The 14,686-nt window shown below is 40.9% G+C and overlaps 1 protein-coding gene across 12 annotated transcripts in view; it reads right to left on the reverse strand.

Annotated features, from left to right (window-relative positions):
• The window catches only part of FGGY (FGGY carbohydrate kinase domain containing), a 384,478-nt gene that overhangs the window by 45,622 nt on the left and 324,170 nt on the right, over nucleotides 1–14,686 (reverse strand). The gene's annotated exons all lie outside the window — the stretch shown is intronic.

Consider the following 14,686-nt stretch of genomic DNA (forward strand, 5'->3'; position numbering starts at 1 on the left):
TTAGGCCTACTGAGATGTATCAGTAGGAAATTGCCTCAGACTCCTAAGCAAGCTGTGCCTCCACTATTTGGCTACAAATATCCTCAGAAAAGATAGAAGTTGACAGTTTTAAAGGATGAGTTGCATTTAAATGTCCAGAGGAAAAAAGGCCTTTAACCAGCAAAGGCAAAAACAAACATGTATTGAGTAGCTATCATGTGATGAAACACGGAAACTGTTAAACCTCACAATCTCCCTTTGAAGTTGTGATTAGCTCCATTCTCCAGAGAAATAAACTAAGGCTCAGAGCAGCAAAGTTATGTCCCAAAGTTAAGTGGCAAGTAGAGGGACCTGGACACGATCCAATGCCCATATTACTCCAGGTTGCATATTCATAGTTAGCTCTTTGCTGCCAATCATTTGCCTGTGACTGATCCAGATGGATTCTTGAGTTTTTCCATAATTAATGATGAAATTACCAAGAATCAAACACAGAGACCATTTTGCCAGCCTGGTATGTTCTGGTCTTAAGTTTTTCACCTTGGCTAAAACACTTCACTTCTTGGGTCCTTAGTTTACTCTGGGGCACATAATGGTCTAAAGCTTTAGCACTCTGAAAAACACTGCTTCAAGAGAAAAATAGTTTGCAGGAAAAGCTTCCAAGAAATCTTGATGTCAGAAAGAAAGAGATTCACAGATATGAGTATATGGAGATTTAAAACTTCTGTACAAGACAGGCAAAGGTAGATGACAGAGGACATATTATAAGAACATCTTCAGTATATAATGACAAAGAATTGACATACAGAGTAGATAAAGAACTCCTCTAAATCAATGAGGAAAAGGCAAACAACCCTACAGGAAAATGAATATTAACAGGCCATTAGCAGAAAACAGAAATTTAAGTGACCAACAGATACAAAGAAAAGGTCCATTCTTACTATTAACGGGGAAAGGCAAAGGCAAAAAACAATGAGCAGTCATTTTCTGCCCCCAAAATTGGCAAAACTGTTAAACGATTGATAATATCCAGTGTTGGCAGAGGCACAGGGACACCATTGGCAGGAATACAAATTGGGACAGTTTTTTTGGGAGGACATGTTGGCCACAGCTAACAAAATATTAAATGCACAAATCCTTCCATTAGAAATTTCACTTTTCTGTATTGCTCCAAGAGAAATCCTCATACTTGTATATAAAGAACCATACCAATGATGATCTTTATATGTTACTGTTTCTAATAGCTAAACACTAGAAATGACCTAAATGTCTATCAAAAGGACATTGGTTAGTTTTTTATATATGCAGACTCTGGAATTGCTGTCAGTATATAACAGACATGGGGCAACTCCATATTTCTTAACATACTCTAAAACTATCTTGTGAATGGAAAAAAGTTCATCTCTTTTTCATTCTCTACTATACGATCTTGTTTGTGTATATGTGTGTATATGTATACATGTCTGTGAATAGATTAAAAAGGTTAGAAAGACATATAAAATGTATAATCATGATTACCTCTGGGATCAGAGGAGCTTTGTGACTTTCTCCTTTACTCTATATTCCTGTACTGTTTGTGTTTTTACAATGTAAGTGTATTCCTATCATGTTTTTCAATTATTTAAAGAAAAGCAAGCCGGCAACAGAGACAGAGCCACTTGTCTTGTGCTCTGGGTTAGCTACCATTCACCCAGGATTGGGAAATATTCCAACCCAGGGTTGGGGCTCCCTCCTCTGCAGATACAAATGGTAAGCAGCTCGGCCGGAAGCCACCTTTCCCCCATTCTCTCTCAGTTCCATAGGTGCTCACACATCTGAACATCTGTGTGCATGTACACAACCCTGTCTCGTGTACACACTCACTCAGAACAACTACTGCTAGTTCATCGGCCTGAGAACTTTTGAATCACAGACCAAAGCTGTTCTTGTCATCTTGATAAAACATGTACACAATCACACTCCAATACAACTACAACAAAAATAACAAATTGTCAGGCCCCATAAACACAAGCCTTGATTTAAACCGTGGGGTCCAATGGGCACATATTGGATGTAGAGCTCCTTAAACAATGGCCCTGCTAGCCTAAAACGTATCAGATGTTCCTTTAGCCTTAGCTCGCCCAAGACATAAACTATGAGTTCAGGGGAAAGCAAAGTCAAATGACTCATGACAGAGTTTGTTTTTAGTATGAATTATTTTTTCTGGCTCCTTGCTTTTAAAGACGGATCCTTTTCAGATGGGCTGAAGCAAGGATTGCTGGGAGCCGGGCTCACAAGCCTGGCCTTCTTACCCCTTCTAACAGCTGAAAGTGGATGCCCGGGGAAGGAGAGTTTATTTTCCACCATGCTTACTCCCATCATGCACTGGTTCTTCTTCCTTTCAAAACTGTGCAATGGCAGCCTTGTGGCAGCTGGGTGATGTGGTGGAAAGAGTACTAGATTTGGAGTCTTTAAGACCGGAGCTCTAACTCTAACTTTGCCATTTATTAATTGTGTGATGCTGGGAATGTCACATGACTTCTCCAGGCTGCAGTTTCCTCGAGGATAAAATGGGAAGAATGGGCATTGTCCTGGATTGTGGTGGGGATCTGGTGGGGTCATCCAGGCACAGTGCCTGCCACAGAGAAGGCACTCAGTAGATGGCACTGGACAGAACTCCTCAGGATAGAGACGGCGTCCTGTTTACCTCTGTATCCCTAGTGCCTGCCTAAGAATGGGCAGAAAATATTTGAGGAGGGCAGGCAGCAATGAAGGGCTGTAGGACAGTCAAGACAGACAATAACTAACATTCTTTGTATTTATCATGTGCCAGGCACCGTTCTAACTGCTTTACATGGATTATCTCATTAATCCTTACAACTAACCCACTGAGAGAGAAACAAGTGTTATCCAAATCTCACAGTTGAAGAAACAGAGGCACAGAGAGGTAAAGAAACCTGACCAAGGCCACACAGGTGGGTGGCGGAGGAGCTGGCACCTGAGTGCTCTATAGGGGAAATGGGGAGACCAGAGGCTCCCACGTGGAGTCTAAGGAGAGGCTCCATCAGGAATAGCCAACATCTGAGATCACTTTAGAATAACACACACAAAGGGAAGGAGAAGAACGTCAGGAGTGTGGTCCCCTGTGGCCCTGCAGGAACACAGGTGGTGGACAACCAGAACACTCCCAGGAGTATGGCAAATTAGGGCAGCTTCTTAAGGTTCTCTGGGCCCAGAGATGCCTATGCCTCTGGTGGAGTGAGCACCCTCACTGCCAACCTGGGAGGATGAGGGAGCTGCCCGGCTGGTGCCCAGACACATTCAATACCTCCCCCTTCTCCACAGGTAGAACTAAAATGAACTCAAGATTCCAGAGCTGGCAGGGACCTAAGACGTTGCCTAGCACAGCTCCACAGGTTCAAGGATGGCTACTTGCTTAATGCCACACAAGTCAGGAATATAGCAAAGACTAGAACCCAGGTCCCTAATTTCCAAACCAACTCCCCACCTCTGGGGAGTGTCTGCCTGAAATCAGTATTATTTGTCATGACTGCTGTGTCTTAGAATCTTCCCAACTGGCACATAAGCTCTCTGAAGGCAGGTGTTGCCATTTCAATAGACACAGCTGGGGACACTCAGCAAGGAAAAGGAGACAAGGTAAGAGGGTAAAGGAGATGCCCAAACTCCAAAGGGAGAGCTGGCTAATGGGGCCAAGAAAAATGACACCGACTCCCCAACAGTTCAAGAAAGAACTAATAATATCAACTCCTTTATTGCACACTACCTGTGACAAGCGCATGCACTACCTTGTTCAAGTTTCCTTTTTGGAATGCACAAGCATCCCATGAATGTGTGTAAAATGGGGATAACAGTAGTTTCTGTCCCATGGTCTTACGGTGATTAAATGAGTTACTTAATGTAATATGATTAGAACAGTGCTTGGTATATAAAAAGCATCAATAATAGTGGGACCCCCATCTCTAAAAAAATAAGAAAAATTAGCTGGGCATGGTCTTGGCCCACACACCTGTAGTCCCAGCTACTTGGGAGGCTGAGGCAGGATGACTGCTTGAACCCACAAGTTAGCGGTTACAGTGAGCTATGATCATGCCACCGCACTCCAGTCTGGCAATAGAGCAAGACCCTGTCTCTAAAAGAAAAAATACATGTATGTATGTGTATGTGTTTGTGTGTGTGTGTGTGTGTGTGTATCATTAATTTCAAAAAAGCATCAATAAATGTTGCCTATCATCATCATCAGAGAGATAATGACAAATATTACCTGTCTGTAAGTATTACATGCATTGTACTGTATTTACTTTTTTTTTTTTTTTGAGGCAGAGTCTTGCTCTGTTACTCCAGCTAGAGTGCAGTGGCATCATGATAGTTCACTGCAACCTCAAATTCCTGCACTCAAGCGATCCTCCTGCCTCAGCCTCACAAGTAGCTGGAACTACAGCCGCATACATACCATCATGCCTGGCTAATTTTTCTTATTTTTTATAGAGATGGTCTCTTGCTCAGGCTGATTCAAACTCCTGAGCTCAAACCATCCTCTTGCCTTGGCCTCCCAGAGTGCTAGGATTACAGGCATAAGCCACCATGCCTGGCCTATTTACTTATTTTTTTTTAAATGTAGCTTAGAATTTCTACAACGTACAAAGTTAAACATGTGCCTCCAGTTTTAAACTTAATGTAGTACAAAAAGTTTTATAAGAATTGTTTATCAGTGTTTACATAATTAAATAATCTTAATATGCTTGTAACAGGCATATTTATGATTGTTTTAATCAAGAATTTTAACGTTGGACATGTAAACATGGAAAACCATGTAAGAACTCTGAGAAACTAGAAGAAATGATAACAATACATTTGAGGAGAGAATAAATAGCCTGGAAGTCTGAACATAACTTTATAAGGGCGAATATAGAGAACGCTGAATAAAGGAAAGAGAAGAGGAATTGGAGATGTGAGAAGCAAGAAATCAGCACAAGACGGCAAATGGAAGCACCACCTGTACCACATGCAATACTCATTTCTCTGCAATCGCTATGGGAAATGCCTCTTACAAAGGTAAGAACAGCAAGCAAACTGCTGCAAATAAGGACAAGAGTTAAACGTGCTAAATAAAGACAATGATATTTTATTAATAACTTTAAAAATCTGCCAGAATTGTATATGTTACTCTATGTTGGGCTAGTCCTTTATAAAAAAGACTCTTTATTTACCTCCCTTTTGTCTCCAGATCAGAAGCCCTGTAGATAGAACCGGCAACCTATTTCACCCAGGCTACCATATGCTTTCTCTCTCCTTCAGCCCCAAGGACCCACAACCACTTTGTTCTTCCCTCTCAAAGAGCAGAGGGTTGCTTTTCAAAAAGATACAGACAGTATTTTGGCAGCTCATGCAATGTTTCCTAGAGACGGTAGGTGGCACTATTGCAAAACTAACAGAAGCCTGAACCGTCCAAAGAAAAAAAAGAAAGAAAAAAAATAACAATACATTTAGTACAAAACACTAAAAGCAAGAACCACTCAAAAGGCAGACACCATTTATTACAGAAACTACAAACAATTTAGTATCTCTAAAGACAATTATTAATTTCCTTTTTAATTCAAGGTCTCACCCCAAGAAGAAGAAACATTTTATTTTTTAGTCAGAAAAAAATCTCAGTGTTGTTCTCTCTCTCTAAAAGCTTTACGGTTAGGGGCTCAGCTGAAACCCACAACGCTGAAAGTTTGTGGTATAACTTGTTTTATAATCAGGAGTGTCTTGATAGCACGAAAGAACTAGCTTTCCTCTAAGACAGTGAATGAGGGCTGGCGGGAAGGAAAAATGTAGCTACGTTAGTTTGATATTCAACCAAAAGCTATAATCTTATTAAATACATTTAAACATGGTTTTCATTTCGATTTGGCAGCTTGATTAATGGGGATGTATTAAATAATACCTGGCTGCTAAGAGTATATTTAGGAATCAGTGCCACATAAAACATACAACATGTACAATTTGGTTTCATTATTATTTAAGGCTTCTCTGTTCTCTTGGCTGCGGGAACACAGGTATTAAAAATTAAGTACACGAGCTCAATGTATGCTCAGCCGTTTTAAAAGGCTTTCTCTTTAAACAGAAACATGCAATGGAAAATGAACTCAACTCTGGTGAAAGGTAATGGATTCATCTCTTTGGGGACAGCTGTCCTGTTTATCAAAAGAAAGGAGGGGGCGGGCAGAATCAGGGGAAAGTATTCCCAAGTGGTCAGCAAAGAGAGGTGCCCAACTTCAGAGAGGAGCTGACAGCAGTTTCTACACCCAGGCTTCCTTCTTTGTCACAGCTGAGAGGGTGAACGAATGGGAACGGTAGGTTTTACCAGGAGGCCATGGGGGAGGGAGGAGGGTAGGGAGTATCTTGAGATTGGGAGAATGTGTTAGTGGCCAAAGAAATGCAGGCAGATGCTGACTGATTCCCAACGCATTAAAGAAACAGTTATTTTGCAAGGGGGAGCAGCTGTAGTTTTCTGGGTACAATGCTAGGCACTGATCAAGGGGTGGAAATTGGGGGCGGGGATGTTTCTGACTAGCTGGGGAGATAGATGATTCTGTGAAAAGCCAAGCGCCATAACAGAGCTCTAGTCACTGTTTCTGATGAAAAAGTAATCTATCTGACATGCATGCCCTGCTCAATAAATTAGCTTTCTCTTTTAAGTGTCACGAGGCTCCCTAGTAATCCTCAGGTTGGAACGAGACATCTCAGAATGGCCAAAATGTCATACATCACATTACATTTCTAAACAACCCAATGGAACAGGTAATAGTATTGTTGTCATTGTTTTAATTTTAGAAACTAAGCTTGAATCCAGAAAAGTACAGAAAATACCTCGTTGCTCAGAAGGAAAAAAAGCAAGCTTTTTCTGATACAGGTATTATTCTCTCCATTTACAGATTATAAGATCACATAGTAAGTTTCAGAGGTAGCACTGGAATCCAAGGCTCTTATTTAAAAACCCACTTTTTAAACCTTCAACCCCCATTGCTTCCCTGTGCCTGACTGAAGACTTGGGGCAGAAGAAATGGAGGAAATTGGGGGTGGGGTGGAAGGGTATGGCATGCAATTCTATTTACCTCCTGCATCACCTACTTGCAAAAGAGTGGAAGAAGAGGGTCTGAGTTCTTCTCAAATACTGCTTCCTATTGCTGCTGTCATCCACAACTGGGCTATTTGTATCCACCACTGGAAAGAAGTCACTAAAACGTGAAACATGCCCAAGTCTTCACAGTGGTGATGGTTGCAGTCACAGACCATAGAAAATAGGCTATGTTGCATTAAGAATACAACCAGGAAGGCAGGAAATTCTGACACATGCTAAAACATGGATAAACCCTGAGAACATTATGCTAAGTGAAATAAGCCAGTCACCAAAAGACAGATACTGTATGATTCCACTGATATAAGGTACCTAGAGCAGTTAAATTCAGAGGTGAAGTAGAATGGTGGTTGCCAGGGGCTGGGGGAGGGGGCAATGTGGAGCTGTTGTTTAATGGGTATAGAGTTTCAGTTTTGCAAGATGAAAAGAGATCTGGAGGTGGATGGTGGTGATGGTTGCACAATAATGTGAATGAACTTAATACCACCAAACTGTACACTTAAAAATGATTAAGAGGGTAAATTTTATGTTATGTGTATTTTACCACAATTAAAACAAACAAACCAAAGAATATACCCAGAAATGCCTCCTGCAATGTTCACTGACAACGTTCTCTTGCTTGACACAGCATGAAGCATGGGCCTTCAAAATCTTTGGATTTTTGGAAGTAAAAATCTTTTTGTGGTACTTCCCTGCTACTTTTCTGGAAAGCAGGAAGTCTGTTGTTTTTTAACATGTAAAATTTTACATCTGCATGTTTTACATGAACTCTCCTCCTGTTGTATCAGTCAGATTTGATGGCCGTGAGCTCTCAGGCCCTGAACAAAGCACTTCCCCTCTCTGGGTCTCCACTTCCTCATCTGTAAAAGGCGAGTGTGGGCGGGATGATCTCTGAAGGCCCTTCCAGTTCTCAGTTCTGATTCCTATTTTTCCAAATGCTAACACTTTCTACTCTTGGGTACACAGTTTACTGCTGACACTCATCAAAACCCTTTTGTGAGTCACTAGTCACTTCTGAAATACCTGCACTTACTGTACTTTTCCTGAGGGGTGGGTGGAGAAAGAAAGGCTCGAAGTAGGCAGACAGGAAGCAAACAAGTGAAGGGTGTGTTGGGGGGAGCACTGGACTGGGAGTCTCATGCTGTGAGGTTTAGTCCTGGGCTCTGCCCTGTGAATCAGGGAGGAAGGAAGGAAGGACGCGTTTATTGGGGCCTTCTTTACATGATATACTTTCATACACATTATCTTATTATTTCACAAATTTTACTAATTCATGCATCATCCTCACACTTGTTTCCATATCCAAGTACTACTTATAGTATTTATTAGTCATGAAATGTTTTTCTAAATTCTCAATAAAAATCAGTTTTTTCTTTTTTAAATTGTCTCATTTTTAAACAGAAATGTCCATGAAAACCCAGGTTTGATATTAGTTATATTTTTTCTAACACACATTAAAATAAATATTTGACTATCAGAAAAAGAGTGTCCACAAACCAGCTAAAATCATTCTAAGTGCCATGGGTGGGGGGGGGGTTGTACATCTTGGGAGATGCCACATGATCTTACTTTATCTCCATTTATGGCTGCTAGAGCCCATGGAATTTAGCAATTCATCTAATTTTGAGCCAGCAGACCTCAAAGCAATGCACTGGCTCATACTCCTCTCATCTTCAGAATGGATATGTTCTATAAAGTTGTATACACAGTACATTTCCAAGATTTTAGATTTCATAGATGGTAACAGTTCCAAAATGACTTTGGAGACTGACATAGAAAGTTTTTATTTTGCCAAGAAAGAACTCGAAATATTCTCTGACAAGTAATATTTAAAAAAAAAATCCACAGGACTTTCTACATCAAATAATTAGGAAGGGGACTTCTCAGGGTAAATCTCTTAAGAAGAAAAAAATTAGCTAAAGGAAGAATTCATGACATTCTGCTTACTTTTCCACATTTCTCAGTCTAGTGAAAACCCTGCCATGGACAAGCCACTGTCCATGCCCAGCACTGGTGGACCACGGTGTTACTGGGCATTGGACTCAGGCAGACCTGAACTGAAGTCTTGGTTTTGCACTAACTACACATGCAGCTTTGGGAAAGCCACTTAATTTTCCTGGGACTCAATTTCTCATCTGCAAACTGAGGGTATCACTCATTGTTGTGAAAATTAAATGCAATAAATTTGTAAAATGCCTAGCACAGTGCCTGACCTGTAGTAGGAGCTCACTAGGTGGTAATGACCACTTAATAACTTTTACTACTCTCATTGCATCTACCTAGGAAGGTTGCTATCAGATGCAATATGGCAACACATGGGCTATGTGTCCAATAGCTGTAACTTCTCCTTTGGGTCTCAGCTTAGAAGTTACTTCCCCTAGGAAACTTCCCTTAACCCACCAGTTTGGGCAAGAAGCTCCTGCCCCTGATACCACAGTACATGTCCTCTCCATCTTTTCACTTGTCGTTGCACTGAAATTGCTGGGCAACTTCTCCTTCTCCCCAGTAGGCTCATGAGAGTTCTGATAGGGTAGGGAATATATCAGTTTTGTGTGCCATGGTTTCTCCAACATCTAGCACACAGTCACCGCCAAATACTGCATGGGTGCTCTTTTCATTTGTTAAATGGACACATGAATTGATAGGAGGATTAGAAGGAGTTTTCAAACCTTTTATGTGGTATTGCTCTTAATGCTTCATGGCCTTGGCTATGGGTTTATAGCAGCAGTTCCCAATTTTGGTCCTTGAACCTTTATTAAAGTAAGATGCTCCACGAAAAACTAATTCATTGGTCCAGTAAATTTAACCAAATTTTTTGGTCAAGAACACTGTATTTTATGTGTCTCCCCAACCTGGGAGATTCATGATGCATGTTTATAAATTAAAGTCTTAACAGAAGTCTTGCTATAAAGATACCTAGTTAGAGTCAGAGTCAGAGTCAGGTGTGGTGGCATGAGCCTGTAGCATTAGCTGCTTGGAGGCTGAGGTGGGAGGACTGCTTGAGCCCAGGAGTTTGGGTCCAGCCTGGGCAACATAGGAAGATCTCTTAAAACAAAACAAAACAAAACAAAACAAGACACCTAGTTAACTTGAACACAGTATTTTCCAAACTAATTCTCTTCAGGAATACCTTTTAATATATTAAAGAATACTCTTTGGGAAATCCTGGTGTGTAGAGAACTTGGTCTCTGAGCTAATTTTTCTCATGGTTTCTATTAATATCATTTTTTTGTCCTAGTTCTCCTTTCCTACTTCAAATTGCAAAGCCAGGGATCAGGGGAGGCATGCATACTGGGCTTGACAAAAAGGCAGCAGAGACAATGGGACCTTTGAGAAAGCTGATGGACATGTGAATGGGCTGACCAGTCCAGGAACTGCCCAAAAGTATTTTGACAATGACGATGAAGGCTCTCGGTTGTATCATATGGAGCTTTCACAGTTCCACATACATTTATCATTTTAATTGCTCTTCCTCCTCCTCCTTCTCTACCACCATTGATATTTCAGTACACTGCCTGTGCCAGGCGCTGTTCTAAATGCTCTTCCTGTATTCACTTATTTAATCCTCACCACAACCTCACGAGGGAGGAGACGGCGCCACTTCCACTTTACACTGGGAAACTGAAGTGCAGAGAGGTTAAGTCAGACTCAAGTTTCGTAAGATGGGTAGAGAATTTGACAGATTTATACTAAGAAATTTCAAGGTTAGGACGCTGGGGCTCTGAGCATTTAAGTGACTTGTTCAGATGAAGCTGTCAGCAAATAGTCACGTCTGTCTGATTCCAATGCAAGCTCTTTCTACCACATCAAGCTGTCTCTTGGTGTTAATAATATTTTATTTTGGTGAGTTACTTTATAGTTTACTAAGCACTTCTACATCCTTCATTCTATTTAAACCCCCTCACAATGCTTACACAAATATTATCTATTTTATAGATATCGAAATTGAATCTGAGAAAACTACTATTACTAGTAATATTAATAATAATGATCATAAAATTAATAATGATAACTACCTCCTACTATTGATGAACTGACTTGCTCAGGGCAGCAGAGCTCAGACAGGGCCGGTTTGGGCCTCAGACTCAAGTCTTCTGATGTTACATCCAGAGTTTGTTCCACCCTCAAAAGATGGGTCTCTCCAACATGACCATAGCATGATTAGCCTAGCTGGGGCAGAGGAGAGAGGTTTACAGCATCAGCCTGGCATTCAGTTGGTGTGGCTTTTAAAGTGACTCAACATCTGCCATTAATTAGACTTCTTGTTGCCATGGTGATGGCTTACTATTGCTAGGCTGACAAGATGGCCAGTTCAAGAACACTGTCTTCCTCCTTTTCCTTCCCACTCTCTAGCAAAGTTTCGTTTTTCTCTTTTTTGTCCTCTCACCTAACATAGTGAACCTGTTGCCACATGATATGATGTGGTGTTTCCCAAACCTCTGGTGATAATTTTCATGAGAATTTCTTTTCCTTTGGCTCAGCAGAGGCTCCGTCAGACCAACTTTGGTCCAGTTTCATCTTTGACACTTATTAGCTCTCCGGTTGTGAACAAATTATGTAATTATCTTCTCTGGGTCTTATTTTTTTGTCTGGACTAAGTGATAAGGAGGCTTCATCACCAGGGTCATTCTGAGAATTTGATATGATAAATATGAAGATGTTAGCACAGGGCTTCGAATGTAGTGGATACTTAAGAAATGGTAGCAGTTGTGATAATTAAAATAATGGCAATGATTATCATTTACAAAGAGATGTAATGAGACAGAGATTTAGGGTTGGGAGTTGGGGTCATTTACTTTCATTCATTCATCAATCATTCTATTAATAATTTGTTCTTCCATTGAACCTATTTTCCTTTATATCACTTAATCTAAGATATAATATACATTTATTTTTAATTATTTTTTTTAACTATCTCTTTCATTCAACTGTAAATGTGATAAGGATTAGGACCATGGTTATTTTGCCTATTATTGTACCTGGTGGGTATTTATTGAATGAACGAACAAATATTTATCAAGCAGCTACTCTATGGCAGGTTCTGTGCTAAGCACTGGAGATACAGAAATAACTTAAGCAAGACTCTTACTCTTGAGGCATTTACATAAGAGGTCTGTGAAAATGACAAAAATAAAGGAAAAGGGGCATTCTTTCCTGAATCCAAAAGAGTTTTTTACAAATGCAATGACATAAATGAAATCAAATCATTGGTAATCTTTTAGCACAAAGGACTGATGTGGGGGTGGTATGGATTTCTCAAAGCTCTAAGTACCAAGGATTCAGACGGGTGGTGTTAAGTCCCCCAAAGTAATCAGAAATTTCCTTTGAAACATACAGTTAAAAAAAAAGAAAAAAAAAAGAAAAAGAAAAGGAAGGCCTTTCTGGGGGCCAGCTCATTGACTCCTCCCAGAACAGTCTGATCCCCTCTGCTAGAGAAACAAGAGGTCAGATCCCCAGATGGAAAATCAATCTCCAAGAGCCGCTGGATAGAATTTCTAATTCACCAGTGCCATGACACGCAGTCTGTTTCCAGCCAAGGAGAATGAGGCCCGGAGGCTTTAGCTTCCCCAACCCACTGTACATTATCAGGCCAAGCTGACACCCTGCCCTGCCAGGAACACACAGCGTCTGACAGTCATGCAGGCACCGAGATCCCATGGAATGGGCCCTCCAACCTACCTTCCTCCAGGTAGACGAGGCTATTTTGAAGTTATTTTATTACTGCATTAAGAATCGTTATATAGTATTTTAATACATTTTGGATTATTTCATTTGAAACAATCTAGTCCAGTGCTCATGTTCAGCAGAGACCTTCCAAGGCTGCCTTGAAGTGGGGAAAGAGAGGGAGTGATGGGTAAGCCAGAGACACAGTTCACCTTCGGTCTATTTTATATATCGGCCTCCCAAAGTTTCCACTGATGTACATTTTTTAAAAACCAGAACCTGATCCTTTCAGTTTAAAGATGAGGAAATCAAGCCCCACAGGGATGGATCTCTTGCTCCAGGTCATACACTGAGTTATTCAGTAACTCAACAGATTCTAAAGATTGAGGAGCTTATCTTTGAAAAATTAGAGCAAGTGAGAATCCTAAAGAATAGTTTAAAGCCAATGCCATTGTGAACAGGGAAAGTTGTTTCTAGAGACACAGATGAGATTTTACCTGCTTAGGACTTTACATCCAAGTCTTTCTACAGCAGCATGGTTGCTTTAAGTGTCTGGCTTTCTGTGTAACTAGCCACAAGTGATTGCCTTCTTAACCAGCTCCAAAATTTCAACTCCAGTCTAGTACAACACATATGTATTCTGTACCTACTACTGGCTAAGAATGAGTAAGACTTGGACCCTTACCTGGAAGCTCACACTCGAGTGAGGTAAGCAAAGACTGGAACATCTAAGGATGCCAGTGCAAGAGATGAGCACAGGCTCACGAGCACAGATGAGCAGTGGGGAGATGGGCCTTGCTAAGACGGACTTCCCAAAGAGACTTTACAGAGATGGATTTCAGTATTTTACACCGACAGACCATAGAGTCAGAATATCTGAGCTTCATCTTTTACGAACTATGTGACCTTGGGAAAACACCTTTTTTGTGATTCAGCCTCCTTGTCTGCCAAGTACAACTACCAGGACCTCATGGGATTGTTGTGAGGATTAAGTGAGTTAATAATCAAAAAGTGCTTAAACAGTGGCTGGTGCATACTAAATGAATCTCCTCTATCGTTTTTGGCAGCCCCTTGAAGATAGGAGCCCCAGCCCCCCACCACACTGTAGTACGCTGGACTCTCTAAAGCCTGCTGTTTCCTAGTCATAGAAGCACTTGCTTGAATCTCCATTTTAGGACTGTCTATAAATTTCTCCTCCGGTGTCTGTAGTGGCGAGTCAGCTTACTGAGATGAAGACAACTGCTGCAACCCAATTATCCAAACCAGGCTGGTCTGTCAAGATCCCTCTTCATCAGAGATGCTGACAGGTGAAACTGACACGGCCAACTTGGTCGGAATTCCACTCCCATCAACCCATCCAACACACAGGCTCCTCCAGGCCAAGGTATCAGCTGACAATGAGGGGGATAGAGAGGGGAGAGGGCTACATTTTGAGCTGGTGCAAGGTGGGTTCCTTGCTTTCCATCTCTCAGTGACATTGTCTCAGAAGGTGCCTTTTCCATCCTGAAATTCTCAAGCATGTTATTTTACAACACAAATGTGCTCTAGAGAAATAGGATAGCATTCGAAGGGCATTCAGAGAGCGTTCCCCTTCTATGTCAGAGACTCTCCAAAACTGTTAGAGATAAGTAATAAACTTTTGTTATTACTCACAGACTGAATTAATTTATAGGCTATTTTTTCTTAAGCAGAAAGCAGCAGTATTATAATCTAAGAAGCACTTAATGCTGATTTCCTTAAAAAATGAGATTATCAGCCTACATAGCATTTTTTTTTAACAATAGACAGTCAAAGCAGAAGAGAATGCTGGGCAATGATGCTTCCAAGACTGCTATCAAATTCCTAATTGATCTGTTTGTAGTTAACAACCCCCACCTGCAATAACTGTGGTCCTATATATCCAACTTTCACTTTTGCTAC

This window comes from Lemur catta, chromosome 3 (genome assembly GCF_020740605.2).
Source record: "Lemur catta isolate mLemCat1 chromosome 3, mLemCat1.pri, whole genome shotgun sequence".
NCBI lineage: Eukaryota > Metazoa > Chordata > Mammalia > Primates > Lemuridae > Lemur > Lemur catta.